Raw genomic sequence first — 15795 nt, 5'->3', positions numbered from 1 at the left:
AAGAATTTATTCATGTAACCTAACAGTACCTGTTCCCCAAAAGCCTATTGAAATTTAAAAAAAAAAAAAAGTCCTAATACAGTATCCAAACAACTAAAATACTCCAACCCAATACATTAAAGTTTTATAGTTTAATATTTTGAAGAATCAATGGGTTCTACAGAACAACTTATTTGTCAGAAATGCCTACCCAGTGTCTGCTTCTCCTTCCCTTAATTACAGAACCTTTACTGTGCTCAGCCAAAACCAAAATAAAACAAACCTCACTTTCTCCAGACTCCAGTGCAGCTAATGGTAGCCTATGACATGTATAAGTCAATAAGATAAAAAGCTTTTTCTTTCCTGATGCAGGCACTACCTTTTCCTGTTTCTCCTTTTATTCCCCCAGTGCAGAACATAAAGGTGATACCTGGATATGCAGTAGCTGTCTTTAGACTAGAGGGATATGCACAGAGATGAAGAAAGGCCTTCACAGAAAGACTGAGAAACAGAAAGAGCCCAGTACCCTGATGAAATAGTTAAGCCACCACAGAAAACCTAAATCGCCCACTTCCCCATTTTATCTAAGCTGCTGTATTTGGGATTTTCATAACATATCTTAACATCCCAAACTAATGCAAGTCCTCTAGATTATGGTTTAAATCAAAATCGTAATTCATCAGTGTTTACCCTCAACTGATTAAAATTAAGTTAAACTGACTTAGACACTAAACAAATACTTTATGTAATTTTTTTTTTCCTTCCTGAGTTCTCCCACATCTGCTGTCTCCTCTTTATTTCAGAACTTCAAGCCTTTGGTGTAATTACTTCATACCTAACCCATCAAACGCCTTCCAAATTAGTTTCACTGTCCCTATTATCTCTTAACCCACTCAGTTACTAGAATAATCTTCAAGAAACTCACTACCTCCAGGTCCCTGCACTCATTCTACATCTCTGGTGTTTCAAGTCTCCCACCATTTGGAAGTCTTCCTGACAATCTCTTCAGTATCATCCTATCCACCCGGCTTCACTCTAATCTGGAGTTACTCTTAAGGTTTATTCCTTCTTGTCTCATTGTACCTCTGCCTGTATGTTTTCCGACAATTGTGAACCCTCCTTTATCCTTTTCCACCATGTCTGAACTTAGTGCCAAAAAAAAGAAAAACTATATCAGGAAGACTTTCTGATCCAAATCTTGTACATTGCATCTCTGTGATTACTATGACCTTGATTGTTTTTCTGTATTATATATGATCACTATTTTTAAAATGTATTTTACTTTTCCTATTGGATACAATATATACTATCTTGGTGATAGGTACATTTAAAACCCAAACTTCACTACTACACAACTCATCCGGGTAACCAAAAACCACTTGCACTACTAAAGCTATTAAAATAAAATTTAAGGCTGGGTGTGGTGGCTCACACCTGTAATCTCAGCACTTTGGGAGGCCGAGGCGGGTGGATCGTGAGGTCAAGAGATCAAGACCATCCTGGCTAACATGGTGAAACCCCCTCTCTACTAAAAAAATACAAAAAAATTAGCCAGGTTTGGTGGCGGGCGCCTGTAGTCCCACCTACTCGGGAGGCTGAGGCAGGAGAATGGCGTGAACCTGGGAGGCGGAACTTGCAGTGAGCAGAGATGGTGCCACTGCGCTCCAGCCTGGGCGACAGAGTGAGACTCCATCTCAAAAAAATAAAATAAAATAAAATAAAATATAAAACAATAAAATAAAATTTTAAATATATGACTGATTCTTAAAAATTTTCACTGGCAAATATTTAAACAAATTCTATAGTAAGATACTCTGGTATGGTTTGAATGTGTCACCCAAAATGCATGTGTTGCACATTTAATCTCCAGTACAACAGTGGGGAAAGGTAGAGTCTAAAGGGAGGTGTTTAGGTCATGAAGGCTCTGCCCTCATAAACAATTAATGGCAATTATCAAAGGGCTTTAGGCTGCAAGTTCCGTCTGTTGCTCTCTTGTGCATCTGTCTTGACCCTCCCACCATCAGATGAGACAGCAAGAAGGCCCTCCCTAAATGCAGGTCCCTCAACTTTGAACTTCCCAGCCTCTGGAACTATAAGAAATAAATCTCTGTTCTTTATCAATTATCCAATCTCAGGTATTCTGCAACAGCCACAAAAAAAGAGACTAAGATATACTCTCAAATAGTTAGATGGTAACCTGAAGTACAGGGACAGTGTCTCTCTTTCACTCTACTTGATTGCTGAGCACATAGCAAGAACTAAATAAACAAACACTCCTAACAAGATTCAGTATATGATATATATTTAAAAATTCAGAAACTACTCATAAAATGGCACTCATAAAGGTATTATTCAATCTCAAAGGTTCGTATACAAGTATGGTTCATTAATACTTAATCCAAGATCCACTTAAAATCTAAACTGACAAAAATGTATATAGATTACTAAAAAATTTGTTGCAATAGTATATTGAAATATTAGATGACAATTTTAAAACAGAAACTGTAATGGTTTAATTTACAACAAAATTTCAATGAACTTTCTAAAATTCCTAAAATTTGTAGTCTTGAAAACTGCCTCTATTTCACTAAAGAGTTTATGCAAAAAAACTAATAAAATATATGTATTCTATTTATGAGTAAGGTAATTTTTAAAAAATCAGAGTAAAATTTTGGAAAAGAAAAAAGTTATTTTGAAGGTTCTAACTTGAACTTATAATACAAATCAAATGTAACTATACTATACATATATTAGAGTCGAATGTTTTCCCCTGCATAGTAAATATCATGAAAACTCAATCCCAACTTTATTTTCATATTTGACTTATTTTTAGTAATGTTTCACAATTTCAATGCCTTAAACTTCAATGCTAGTAGGGATAAAATGAATGTTTTCCTCATTTAAATTTTGGCAGCCTTAACTCTCAAAGTTCAGAAATAAAATTTGATTTAAAAGCCCACTAAGAACAAACTGTTTAATCAGAAATCTGGACTTCACAATTAAGTTGGTTCATCATCCACAAAATATGGAGAGAAAATTCACTGTCACGAAACATAAAATGTTCATTTCCTTTCATTCTTTGTGGGTCAGTTAAGGAGAACAAAACAAACGTGCTTTTCTTGCTTTACCAGTTACAAAAAAATCTCTGAACAGTAGCTTTATATTATTCTTTACAACAAAAATGCATGTATTTTTGCACATGGGTAACATTATTTTCTTTATACTAACATATCCTAATAGTGGTTGATATGGTCGGGTTCTGTGTCCCCACCCAAATCTCATGTCAAATTGTAATTCTCAGGATTAGAGGAGGGGCTGGTAGAAGGTGATTGGTTCATAGGGGCAGACTTCTCCCTGGTTCTTCTCATAATAGAGTTCTCAGGAGATCTGGTTGTTTGAAAGTATGTAGCATCTCCCCCTTCTCTCTCTCTTCTTCCTGCTGGTCATACAAGACTAGAGACATGTCTGCTTTCCCTTCAGTTTCCGCCATGATTGTAAGTTTCCTGAGGCTTCCCAAGAAGCAGAAGCCTGTACAGCCTGAGAAACTATGAGCTCATTAAACCTCTTTTCTTAAAAATTACCAGTTTCAGGTATTTCCTTATAGCAATGTGAGAACAGGCTAATACAGTGGTTTAATTGCAACTCATGTTAATTCCTCAAAATCTATAATTAGGTCACAATTCCATTTTAATTATATCCTTGACTCCCAAGTTTACAATATTCAAAGAGTTAGGCCAGGTAATCTAAGTTATCCATCCCCATAGTCTACTTCTACCCCAAAATTAAGAAATACTAAATCACTTCACATTATCCAGATCTCAATATTCACCAGGACTATTATCTTCAATCCTTGTGTCTACATGAAAAATGCCTGCATGGGCAATTTTGAGCATGTTTATGTGCATCAATTTACTTCTCTCTGAATCTTAAGTTTCTTGATTTGTGACTAAGTGAATAATTGTGAATATCTTTCTTACAGGCTTTTGTGGGGACTAAATACCTTAACTATTATGCAAACAGGGTATTTTCTGAAGTGCTTTTACTCCACAATGATTGCCTGGGTATTAATATGCTTTATATATCCCACGGTATTTCAGTAATTCTCTTTCTTCATATAGGAGGGTGACAAGGTAAGAGACAAACTAAATTTCCTCCATTCAAGCTTTCATTGTACATACAACAAAATGGACAGTTTTATTTACTCATTCACAAGAAAGTTGTTTCTCATGAGAAAAGCAACCTTGATAGGAAAAAGTTACATATAAAATGGATAGGGGTAGGGATAACACCAGACATGGAGGGTTATGTGTTCACCTACATTAGGATGATTGGAAATGTAGTGCACAAGAAGAAGAGGAAGAGCTACTGAACATTGAAAAAAAATATATTGACAGTTCTCTGGAGAGAGTAGGAGAAGCAGAAATTTTATTAATCGGAAACTTTGGGGAAAGGGAAACTTATCCGAAGAAAAACCTTAGAAACTTCTCTGTGAAATGCTATAGAAAACTCTACATTAGGCCTTTAAGAGAGCCTAAATTATGATCTGCATTATTCTTCAAAACATTTGAACACAGGTTTCTGTTCCTTTGAATGTGGCACAAAGACTAGGTCAAAATAAGATGAGTTTTAAGTCGTTTCCATCACTCATCCACTCAAAAAATTTGTAACTCAGTGCTCAAGTGTCGTAGGCATGGCAATGCATTTTGCGGAGGTACCATTCAGAATTACAGAACTCAATACCAGGTATTGCTTACAGTAAATTACCACTCTAGAACTAAGTCTAGAGTACATTTTCACTATAGCCTGTCAAATTCTTGGGATTAAAAAGCAAAGGAGTGTGAGCAAGACAATTAACTCTGTGCTATTATGGTTCCTAGAGAAGCATCATAAAAGAAAAAGAGACATTGCTGAGTAAGTACAATTTAAGAAGGTCCCCTTTGGTACTGAATATACAAAGAACCAAACCCCATGTAGCACTATTATCTCCACACTAAATTCAGGAGGTTCAAGAAACTCCCTCAGAAAGCAGCAAATTGGACACTAGTTTTAATCTAGCCTGTTTAGAAACAAAAAATCTTAACAAATTTGAGTTCCCTTTGAATAGGAAAGATAAGGTTTGATAGGAGATTTTCTTAGATACGTTCAAATACTTAGCACTACTCTAGATTCCTTAAGGCCCTGGCTGTTGCTACTGGACTTACAATTGAGCAAGCTCTTAAACCAATGGTACAGGCTAATTGCTACCGGAAACATGAGAAAATATTGGAAAATACCATGATAAGAAAGAGAATATAATAGAGTCACGGGTAGTGCATGCCACTAAAATAATACAAATGTCAGATTTAAAGTTTTCAAATGGCTTATGAACTCAAATGCCTACAGAGGTGCTATAGTTAACATGAGTAAAGTCTAAATGGAGTGAACCAAAAATGTGTCTTCATCTAAAGGGAGAAGCTACTATTTAGGTTCAACTAATTATGGACATATTATTGCCATATTGTCCAGTTTTTCAAAAGAAGCCAGAAACTAAACTTGTACATGAAATCTAATTTTGAAATGTAATCAAGTAATTCCATTTTTTAAAATACTATGTGGGCCAAATAAAACTTATCTGCAGGCCAAACATATATACCTGGGCTGCCGGTTTATGGCTTCTAGTTCTCCCATCCAATTCTAGATGGCCAAGTGATGAAATCTCTCCATCTGAACACGAACCACTTTTCCTAGCTGGTCTATTAGATGTTAGGAACTCAACACAGAAATCCCAGAAACTCTCCACTTAGCAGTACACTGTCTCTAGGTAGTGCTGTTGTTCATTAAAGAAACAGATCTTGCTGGCTGTGAATCCACAAATAATCTTCAAATTGAGACTAACATAGGTAATTTTTATTTTAAAATATATTTTAGATTAGCTAAAATATGTTTTAAAACAAAATTTCAGCATGCAAGCCAAAACTGTCGTAATTCCATACAAGAGATATCTTTGCAACAACCCATCTTCCACCAGCAGTATTTCTCTCATAGGTAGCTTTGGACAAATCAAGAAGAGTGGTTCCAGTATGAGTCTTAACTCCAAAAAGTTTGTTTTCTGTACAATTTTAAAAGAAATTACAGGAAATCATAGGAGAAGAAATCAGAAGAGAGGAGGACACAGAAAAAAGAATTAAATGCTACACAGACTTAGAAAGGTTATCCACAAAACAGCTTCTCTCCTTCAGTGCTCTTATATAAGCAAAATTAAAGATACTGGTGCGCTCAGAACTGTTATATATAATCGAGGTGGGGGACAAGATAGCAAACTAGACACAGCCACGAAGCACTGTTACCACTGAGAGAGAACAAATTAACAAGTAAACCAACATAATTTGGGTATATCTTTGGAGAGAAAACACTGAGGGTGGATGGAGAGACAAGACTAACACTGAGGCTGAAGAGGAAGCTGAGAACACTGAATCGGGTGCACCAAACAGCTCCTGGGGAAAGGGTGAAGGGACTGAAGGACAGCTCAATCTCCCTGCAGACCACTGGGATCCTAGCTACAGGGAACCCCACACTCCCATGAGCCTGTGAATTGGCAGAGGGATATGTCCAGGGAGTAAGCAGACAGGGCTTCAGCTGGCACAGAGCCCATGAGCTTTTGTGCATGGGGTGGCTCTAACAAAGTGCAGTCACAGATGCTCACTCCCAGGGCATGTCATCTCCCTCTGAGAAGCTCCAGCCCCAGCTGACTACCAAGCCAGGAAAGGGCAAGACTGGCTTTCCTGCAGGACTAGGGTGCATCAGTTCTACAGGCTCTCCTGCCCACTAGCCCCTCCCAGGGCCCCTGTTGACCCACTCCATAGAAGTGTATGCATAGCACAACCTCCAGGGCCCAGCCTGAGTGCTTTAATACACCTGAGTACCTTCCTGGGAGCACTTTGTATCCCTCAGCAGAGCCAGAGCCCAGCCCTAAGCCACTGGCCCTCCAAGCATGCCAGGGCTGTGGCACACAGCTCTGGAGTACTGAGCTAAGAGCTGTGGCCGGCACTCAAGCAGAGGAGCCCCTACTCTCACAGCACCAAGAGGGACAAGATGTGTGGCAGTGGGGTGTGCCTCTTTCCACAGGACCAGTTCAGAAAGAGTGTGGTCTATCTCCCCGTCCTGGCCTCGACCTAATGAAGTGCCACAGCCTGGAACACTCAACAAAAGAAAAATGAGAGTGGTGCTAGTGATCAAAGGGGACTCCCTAAATGCCCAGGAGCAGGCCTGGTGAGAGTGTCATCTTTCTGCCCACCACAGAGCATGGTTATGAACACAGAAAATACAGAAGAGGCCAGGTGCGGTGGCTCACACCTGTAATCGCAGCACTTTGGGAGGCCGAGGCCAGTGAATCACGACGTCAGGAGATAGAGACCATCCTGGCTAACACAGTGAAACCCCCTCTTTACTAAAAATACAAAAAATTAGCCAGGCGTGGTGGCGGGTGCCTGTAGTCCCAGCTGCTTGGGAGGCTGAGGCAGGAGAATGGCGTGAACCCGGGAGGCACAGCTTGCAGTGAGACGAGATCGCGCCACTGCACTCCATCCTGGGCGACAGCAAGACTACAACTCAAAAAAAAAGAAATACAAAAGAGCCACACACCTTGATTAGGAACCCATCTACCAGCCATTACTCTTAAGCGCCTTCTACTGGATCACAGCTGAAACTACACCACCAAAATTATCTGGCTAATATACACCTCTGTGAAACCAAGTACAAGAATTAATTCACAAATAAAGATCCCATACAAAGTCATTACCCTCTGAATGCATCAAGAAATGAACCCAACTTACTATATTCAACCTATACCACAGTTTAGAGAATACTAGCCCCTCCAGATGAGATAGAATCAGTGCAAGAACTCTGGCAATTCAAAAATCCAGAATGTCCCCTTAACCTCCAAATAAGCCCACTGCTCCCCTAGGAATGGTCCATAAGCAGATTGAAATGACCGAAATGACACATATAGAATTCAGAATCTGGATGGCAAAGAAGCTCATTGAGATTTATGAGAAAGTTGAGACCCAATCCAAGGAATCCAGTGAAATGATCCAAGAGCTGAAAGATGAAATAGTCATTATAAGAAAGAAACAAACTGACCTTCTGGAACTAAAAACTCACTATGGAAATTTCATAATACAATAGAAAGTAGTAGCAGCAGAACAAACCAAGTTGGGGGGAAAAAAAAAACAACTCAAGAGCTCAAAGACCAGTTCTTCAAATCAACTCAACCAAGAAAAAAAACTATTTTTTTTAAAAAAATTAACAAAATCTCTGAGAAATATGGAATTATGTAAAGATACCAAACTTACAAGTCATTGACATTCCTAAGAGAGGAGACAGAATAAGTAACATGGAAAATATATTTGAGGTTACATACGGTAAAAATGTCCTTAATCTAGCCAGAGAGGTTGACATGAAAATTCAAGAAATACTGAGAACCCCAGCTAGGTACTATACAAGACAACCATTCCTAAGGCATAGAGTCTTCAGATTCTCCAAGGTGAATGCGAAAGAAAAAACTCTTAAACACACCTAGAGAGAAAGGTCTGGCCACATACAAAAGGAACCCCATCAGCAGAAATCTTACAAGCCAGAAGACACTGAGAACCTATTTTCAGCATCCTTGAAGTAAAGAAATTCCAACGAAGAATTTAGCATCATACCAAACTATACTTCATAAGCAAAGGAAAAATAAAATCCTTCCCAGTCAAGCAAACACTGAGGGAATTTGTTACAATTAGACCAGACTTAAAAGATGTCTTTAAAGGAGTGCTAAATATGGAACTGAAACATGTTTTCTTACCACAAAATTAAACGTAAGGACATAGCCCATAGACACTATAAAGCAACTACACAATCAAGTCTGCCTAACAACCAGCTAACACAATGACAGGATCAAAATTTCACATACCAATACTGGCCTGAATGTAAATGGGCTAAACATTCCACTTAAAAGGAATACAATTGCAATACAGATAAAACAACAAGACCCAATTATCTGCTGTCTTCAAGGGGCCCATCTCCGCAAGTAACAACACCCACAGGCTCAAAGTAAAGGGATAAAGAAAGGTCTATCATGCAAATGTTAAAAAAAAAAAAAAAAAAAAAAAAAAAAAAAAAAAAAANACACAATGACAGGATCAAAATTTCACATACCAATACTGGCCTGAATGTAAATGGGCTAAACATTCCACTTAAAAGGAATACAATTGCAATACAGATAAAACAACAAGACCCAATTATCTGCTGTCTTCAAGGGGCCCATCTCCGCAAGTAACAACACCCACAGGCTCAAAGTAAAGGGATAAAGAAAGGTCTATCATGCAAATGTTAAAAAAAAAAAAAAAAAAAAAAAGGCAGGAGTTGCTATTCTTATATCAGACAAAACAGAATTTAAACCACCAACTATTAGGAAGGAGAAAACAGGCATTACATAATGATAAAGAGAACAATTCAACAATAAGATGTAACTATCCTAATTATATAATCACCCAACATTAGAGCACTCAGATTCATTAAACTCCATTCTTGACCTAGGAAAAAACTTAGACACACAGTAATAGTGGGAAACTTCAACATCTCACTGATAGCATCAGACAGATCACTGGGGCAGAAAACTAACAAAGAAATTTTGAACTTAAACTCAACACTTGACTGATTTGATCTAATAGACATCTACAGAATAACCTATCCAAAAATCACAGCATATACATTCTTCTCATCTACACATAGAACATATTCTAAAATTGGTCACATGCTGTCATAAAGAAAGTCTCAATAAATTAAGAAAAAAAAAGAAATAATATCAAGTACACTCTCAGACCACAGTGCAATAAAAATAGAAATCAATATCAAGATCTCTCAAAATTACACAAATACCTTAACAACTTTTTCCTGAATAACTCCTGGGTGAACACTGAATTTAAGGCAGAAATCAAATTTTTTTTTGAAATTAATGAAAATAGGGATATAACTTCCCAAAATCTCTGGGATGCAGCTAAAGCAGTGTTAAGAGGAAATTCTGTAGTGCTAAACACCTTCATCAAGAACTTAGAAAGGTCTCAAATTAACTATCTAACTTTGCACCCAGAGGAACTAGGAAAGAAAAGAAAAAAAAAAAAAAGAGTAGAAACCAACCCCAAAGCAAGCAGAAGAAATAACTAAAATAAGAGAAGAACTGAATTAAATTGTACATCTGGAAGAATGTGCCTATGAATCCATCTGGTGGGTTTTTCTTTTTATTTATGATTAAATTTTGGAACTTGTTATTGGTCTGTTCAGGGTTTCATGTTCTTCCTGGTTCAATCTTGGGAGGTACCAATTTTACTGAAACTACTCCAAAAAAATCAAGGAGGAGGGGCTTCTCCCTAACTCATTCAATGAAGCCAGCATCAGTCTGACACCAAAATCTAGCAGAGACACAATGAAAAAAGAAAACTTCAGACCACTATTCCTGATTAACATAGATGCAAAAATCCTTAACAAAATACTAGCAAACCCAATCCAGCAGCACATCAAAAACTTAATACACCACAATCAAGGAGGCTTCACTCCTGGGATGCAACACTGACTCAATATATGTAAATCAATAATGTGATTTACCACACAGAATTAAAAGCAAAAATCATATGATTATTTCAGTGGACGCAGAAAAAGCTTTCAATAAAATCTAACACTTCTTCATGATAAAAACCCTCAGCAGACTAGTCCATCTAAGGAGCATGACTCAAAATAACAATAGCTATCTATGACAAACCCACAACCAACATAATACTGAATGGGCAGAAGATAGAAATATTCCCCTTGAGAACTGGAACCAAGTAAGAATGCCCACTCTAACCACTCCTATTCAACATAGTACTGGAAGTCCTGACCAGAGCAATTTAGGAAAAAGAAAGAAGGAAAAGGCTTTCAAATAGGAAAAGGCAATATATCTTTACTAATGATATGATTCTATATCTGGAAAACCTTAAAGACTCCACCAAAAGGCTCCTATAAGTGATGAACAAATTTAGCAGTTTCAGGATACAAAATCAATGTACAAAATTCAATAGCAATTCTATACATCAATGACATTCAAATTGAAAGTCATGGAAGAAGACAATCCCATTTATGGTAGCCACAAAAAAATGGAAATACCTAGGAATACAGCTAACCAAGGAGGTGAAAGATCCTATATGAAGAACTGGCCAGGCGTGGTGGCTCACGCCTGTAATCCCAGCACTTTGGGAGGCAACGGCAGACAGATCATGAGGTCAGGAGTTCAAGACCAGCCTGGCCGATATGGTGAAGCCCCATCTCTACTAAAACTACTAAAATTAGCCAGGTGTGGTGGCACATGCCTATAGTCCCAGTTACTCGGGAGGCTGAGGCAGAAGAATCACTTGAACCTGGGAGGCAGTGATTGCAGTGAGCAGAGATTGCGCCACTGCACTACAACCTGGGCGACAGAGTGAGACTCCATCTCAAAAAAAAAGGAACTATGAATGAAATATTGCTGAAAGAAATCAGAGAAAACACAAATAAATCAAAAAATGTTCCATGCTCATAGAAGAATAAATGTCATAAAAAACAGCCATACCATCCAAAGTAATTTACAGATTCTATGTTATTCCTATACAACTAACAATGTCATCTTTCACAGAATTAGAAAAAACATTCACATGAAACCAAAAAAGAACACAAACAGCCAAAGCAATCCTAAGCAAAAAGAACAAATCTGGAAGCATCATACCACCCGATTCCAAACTATACTATGAGGCTACAGTAATCAAGACAGCATGGTAATGGTACAAAAACAGACACATAGACCAATGGAACAGAATAGAAAACCCAGAAATAAAGCTGCACACCTACAGCCATATGATCTCCAACAAAGCTGACAAAAGCAATGAAGAACACACCCCTATTCAATAAACGATGCTGGGATAACTGGCTAGCCATATGCAGAAAGATTAAACTGCACCCCTACACCATATAAAAAATTAAGCAAAATGGACTAAAGACTTAAATGTATGACCTAAAACTATAAGATTCATAGAAGCAGCCTAGGAAATACCCTTCTCAACATTGGCCTTGGCAAAGAATTTTGGGCTAAGTCCCCAAAAGCAATGGCAACAACAACAAAAATTGACAAGTGGGACCTAATTAAAAGTAAAAAGTTTCTGCACAGCAAATAAACTATCAACAGAGTAAACAGACAACCTACAGGAATGAGAGAAAATATTTACAAACTATGTATCTAACAAAGGTTTCATATCCAGACTCTATAAGGAACTTAAATCAATAAGCAAAAAAACAACCCCATTAAAAAATGGGCAAAGAACATGAACAGACACTACTCAGGAGATATACGAGTGACCAACGAGCATATGGAAAAGTATTCATCATCGCTAATCATCAAAGAAATGCAAATCAAAACCATAATGAGATACCCTCTCATACCAATCAGAATAACTATTATTAAAAAGTCAAATAATATTAGATGCTGGCAAAGCTGCAAAGAAAAGGGAATGCTTACACAAAATTGATGGGAATGTAAATTAGTTCAGCCACTGTTAACAAAACATAATTATATTCTCAGGTTACTAAGGGGTTTAATTAGGAATGATTAAATGTCTCAAACATCTATTTTGGCATCTTTGATATTACTAGCATAGCAAATCCCGCTGTCCCATATTTCCTTCAAATCATTACGTTCTCCATGTTTCCCAGAAAAAAACCTTATCCTAATTTAAAGTTCTACCTATTAGTTTCACCTACTCTTGAACTTTTTACAAATAAAATCACACAACACACAAAAACAAAAAGAAGTGTTATAATCACGTTGTGGTTTATAAACTCAAGATAACATGAGTTAGGGCTTGGATACATCCAAATAGTAGGATATTCACCATGTCAGCTTTCTCAAAAACTAGTGTCTTTTTTATTTTTAGAGTTAGGTGTTAGATACCATTTCCTTCAAATCCTTAATTTTATACAGAGAGATGGACTTACTTTGCCTAAGTGTAGTTTGTGACAGCATCAAGACAGGCATCCAGATTTCTTAAAACATGCAGCAATGTTCTTTCTCTTGGATTATTATCCTTACAGTTAAGTAAAGTAATGGATGCATTACTATTGGCTACATGTAACTGGAAGAATTGATGCTCCCTCTCTATTAAGTCTTGCTAGTTGAAAATCCAGTTCTTATTTTGTGAACAAAACATCTGTACATGGACTTTGAGTACTAAAGAATCAGAAGCTCTTGTCCTAGAAGAGCTTCCATTCTGAACGGCAAAATACCAAAGAAATGTGAAATTAAAAGTTAAAAATAAGTTAAAATATAATTTAAGACAGCACAAGTACTCCCATAAGACAGATTAATTGCCAATAAAATGGGTCTTGTACCTGATATTCAATATAGCCTTTTAAAAAATTATAACTCAATATTTTAAAGAAATACATCCACTTTTGTAGCATTATTTAATGGACAAACTTAAAATATCAGTATAACACAGGAAGGACAAGATACACTGTCTACAACTGAAACAAATAACTGTCTTCAGGTTATGGAATACAGCTTTCTGTCCCCAAGAGCATAAAATGTGCCTTTATAACACTTTTCTAAGGTACCCATTAGTTATGAATCCCTCAGAGTATTGAGTTATTGCCTTAAAATAAGACAAACTGGCCAACCTGAACACAGCACAAGTTTCTGAGATGTTCATAGACAAACATTTTACAGTCAAAAAATACCTTTAAAAAGTGGGAAAATAAAATTCAAGTTTTATAAAAAACAACTCCAACTTTAGGAGGAAGAAGACATTCAAAATGATTTCAAAAACAAAACTAATGAGTTTGCTAATTATTTGCTTAAGAATGATTAACAAGATAATTAAATGTTCTTTTAAACTCTAATAGGTACAATTTCTAAACAGTAATTATTTGCATTTGCCTCCTGGAACACTTTTATTCATGAAAAAAATGGTAATAAGAGTTTTAAAGTAAATAATTTAACACACAATTTCAATGTGAAAATTCTTTTCCACATGGGTTTTATTAAAAGTACCTTTCTGAATATTAGTTTCATATTCAATTAAACTTACTTTTATTTCTAGGTGGATTGGAAATACAGTGACCAATTGTCCCAGTTTGCTGAGGATTGAGGGGTTTCCTGAGACGCAGGACCTTCAGTACTAAATTGTAACAGTTGAGCAAAGCAGACAGTTGGTCATCCTAGTTGGAGTATATGTGTGGCCAATCTGTGTTCCCAATGAAAACAAAAAGAGCTAGATAATATATAGAAACCATTTAATTGAAGACAGCAAAGATCTGCTACAGTGACAAGAAATGGAGGGAATAAGACTCCAAAAGGGAGACACTTAAAGAAGTGAGCTGATGTTTATTGATGATTTTACCATGGAGACATTTATCGAGTCTAGGCAAATGGAGGTTGAGACGCCAGGCTACTGTAGTACAGCTTTTACGGAGACCTAGGACTTTTAATTAAAAAGTCAGCTTTTCCTTCAGAATATTTATAGAATTTTTGAATTAGGTGGACGCAAAAGTAATTGCAGTTTTTTGTATGTAGATATTAGGTTGGTACAAAAGTAATTGCAGTGGCAAAAATCGCAATTACTTTTGTACCAATCTAATATCTACATGCAAAGACTCTGAAGAGTAAAGCAGAGTTTTTGGCATTCTCACATGTCAAAGATTAGCATTCGTTCGGTACATGCCAGAAGAAGGGCTGCAAAAAAACACAGCAAACTCCCAGTTAAAACACCTGGAGGGCCAATGGTAAAAAGAGGCCGAGTGAGTCTCATGAGAAATACAACTAACCCTTGAAATTAGTACAGTCACTAATTACATTAAGGTGCTTAGCCATCTATCTGCATAGTGGGGAAAAACATGATCCCTCTGTGGAGGCAAACATCTTTTTTTTACTTAACAAAATATCCATTATTTGAAAAAAATTTATTAGTAATGCCAAAAGACAGGACTACATGATCATAAACAAAGAAAACAAAAAACAGATACTCCAAATATTGGAATTAGTTGATAATTACCTTAAAATAAATATAATTAATATGTCTAAGAAACAAGAAATAGATAAAACAATTAAGAATTTCCTCAGAGAATATTAATAAAAATCTTTTAATAATCAAATGTAGGCATGCAAAGAAAAAAATACACATACACACGATCTGAAATGTAGAACCCATTAGATGTTTTAGAGTAGATGAAACGGATGACAAAATTAGTCAAATAAAAGACAAGTCAACAGAAATAGCCAAACTTAAAGAGAAAAAATTCAATGGGAAAAATGGAAGAGTATAAGAGATATGTGGGACATAATCAAATGTCTAAGAACAATACATAATTAGAATCTCAAACAGGAGAGAGAAAATGGGGTAGAAACAATACTTGAAAAGATAATGGCCAAGAATCTCCCAAACTGAAGAAAAACACCATCCTATGGTATCAGAAAGCTCAGGCAGGAAGCTCAAGCAGAATAAAAAGGAAAACAACAAAAAAGACAAATCCTTTACATCCCTTGTAAGTTGGATTCCTACAAATATTATTCTCTTTGAAGCAATTGTGAAAGGAAGTTCATTCATGATTTGGCTGTTTGTCTGTTACTGATGTATAAGAATGCTTGTGATTTTTGCACATTAATTTTGTATCCTGAGACTTTGCTGAAGTTGCTTATCAGCTTAAGGAGATTTTGGGCTGAGATGATAGGGTTTTCTAAATATACAATCATGTCATCTACAAACAGGGACAATTTGACTTCTTTTCCTAACTGAATAC

The sequence above is a fragment of the Rhinopithecus bieti genome, unplaced genomic scaffold, assembly GCF_001698545.2.
Source record: "Rhinopithecus bieti isolate Rb0 unplaced genomic scaffold, ASM169854v2 scaffold_19, whole genome shotgun sequence".
NCBI lineage: Eukaryota > Metazoa > Chordata > Mammalia > Primates > Cercopithecidae > Rhinopithecus > Rhinopithecus bieti.
This window is presented reverse-complemented; position numbering follows the sequence as displayed.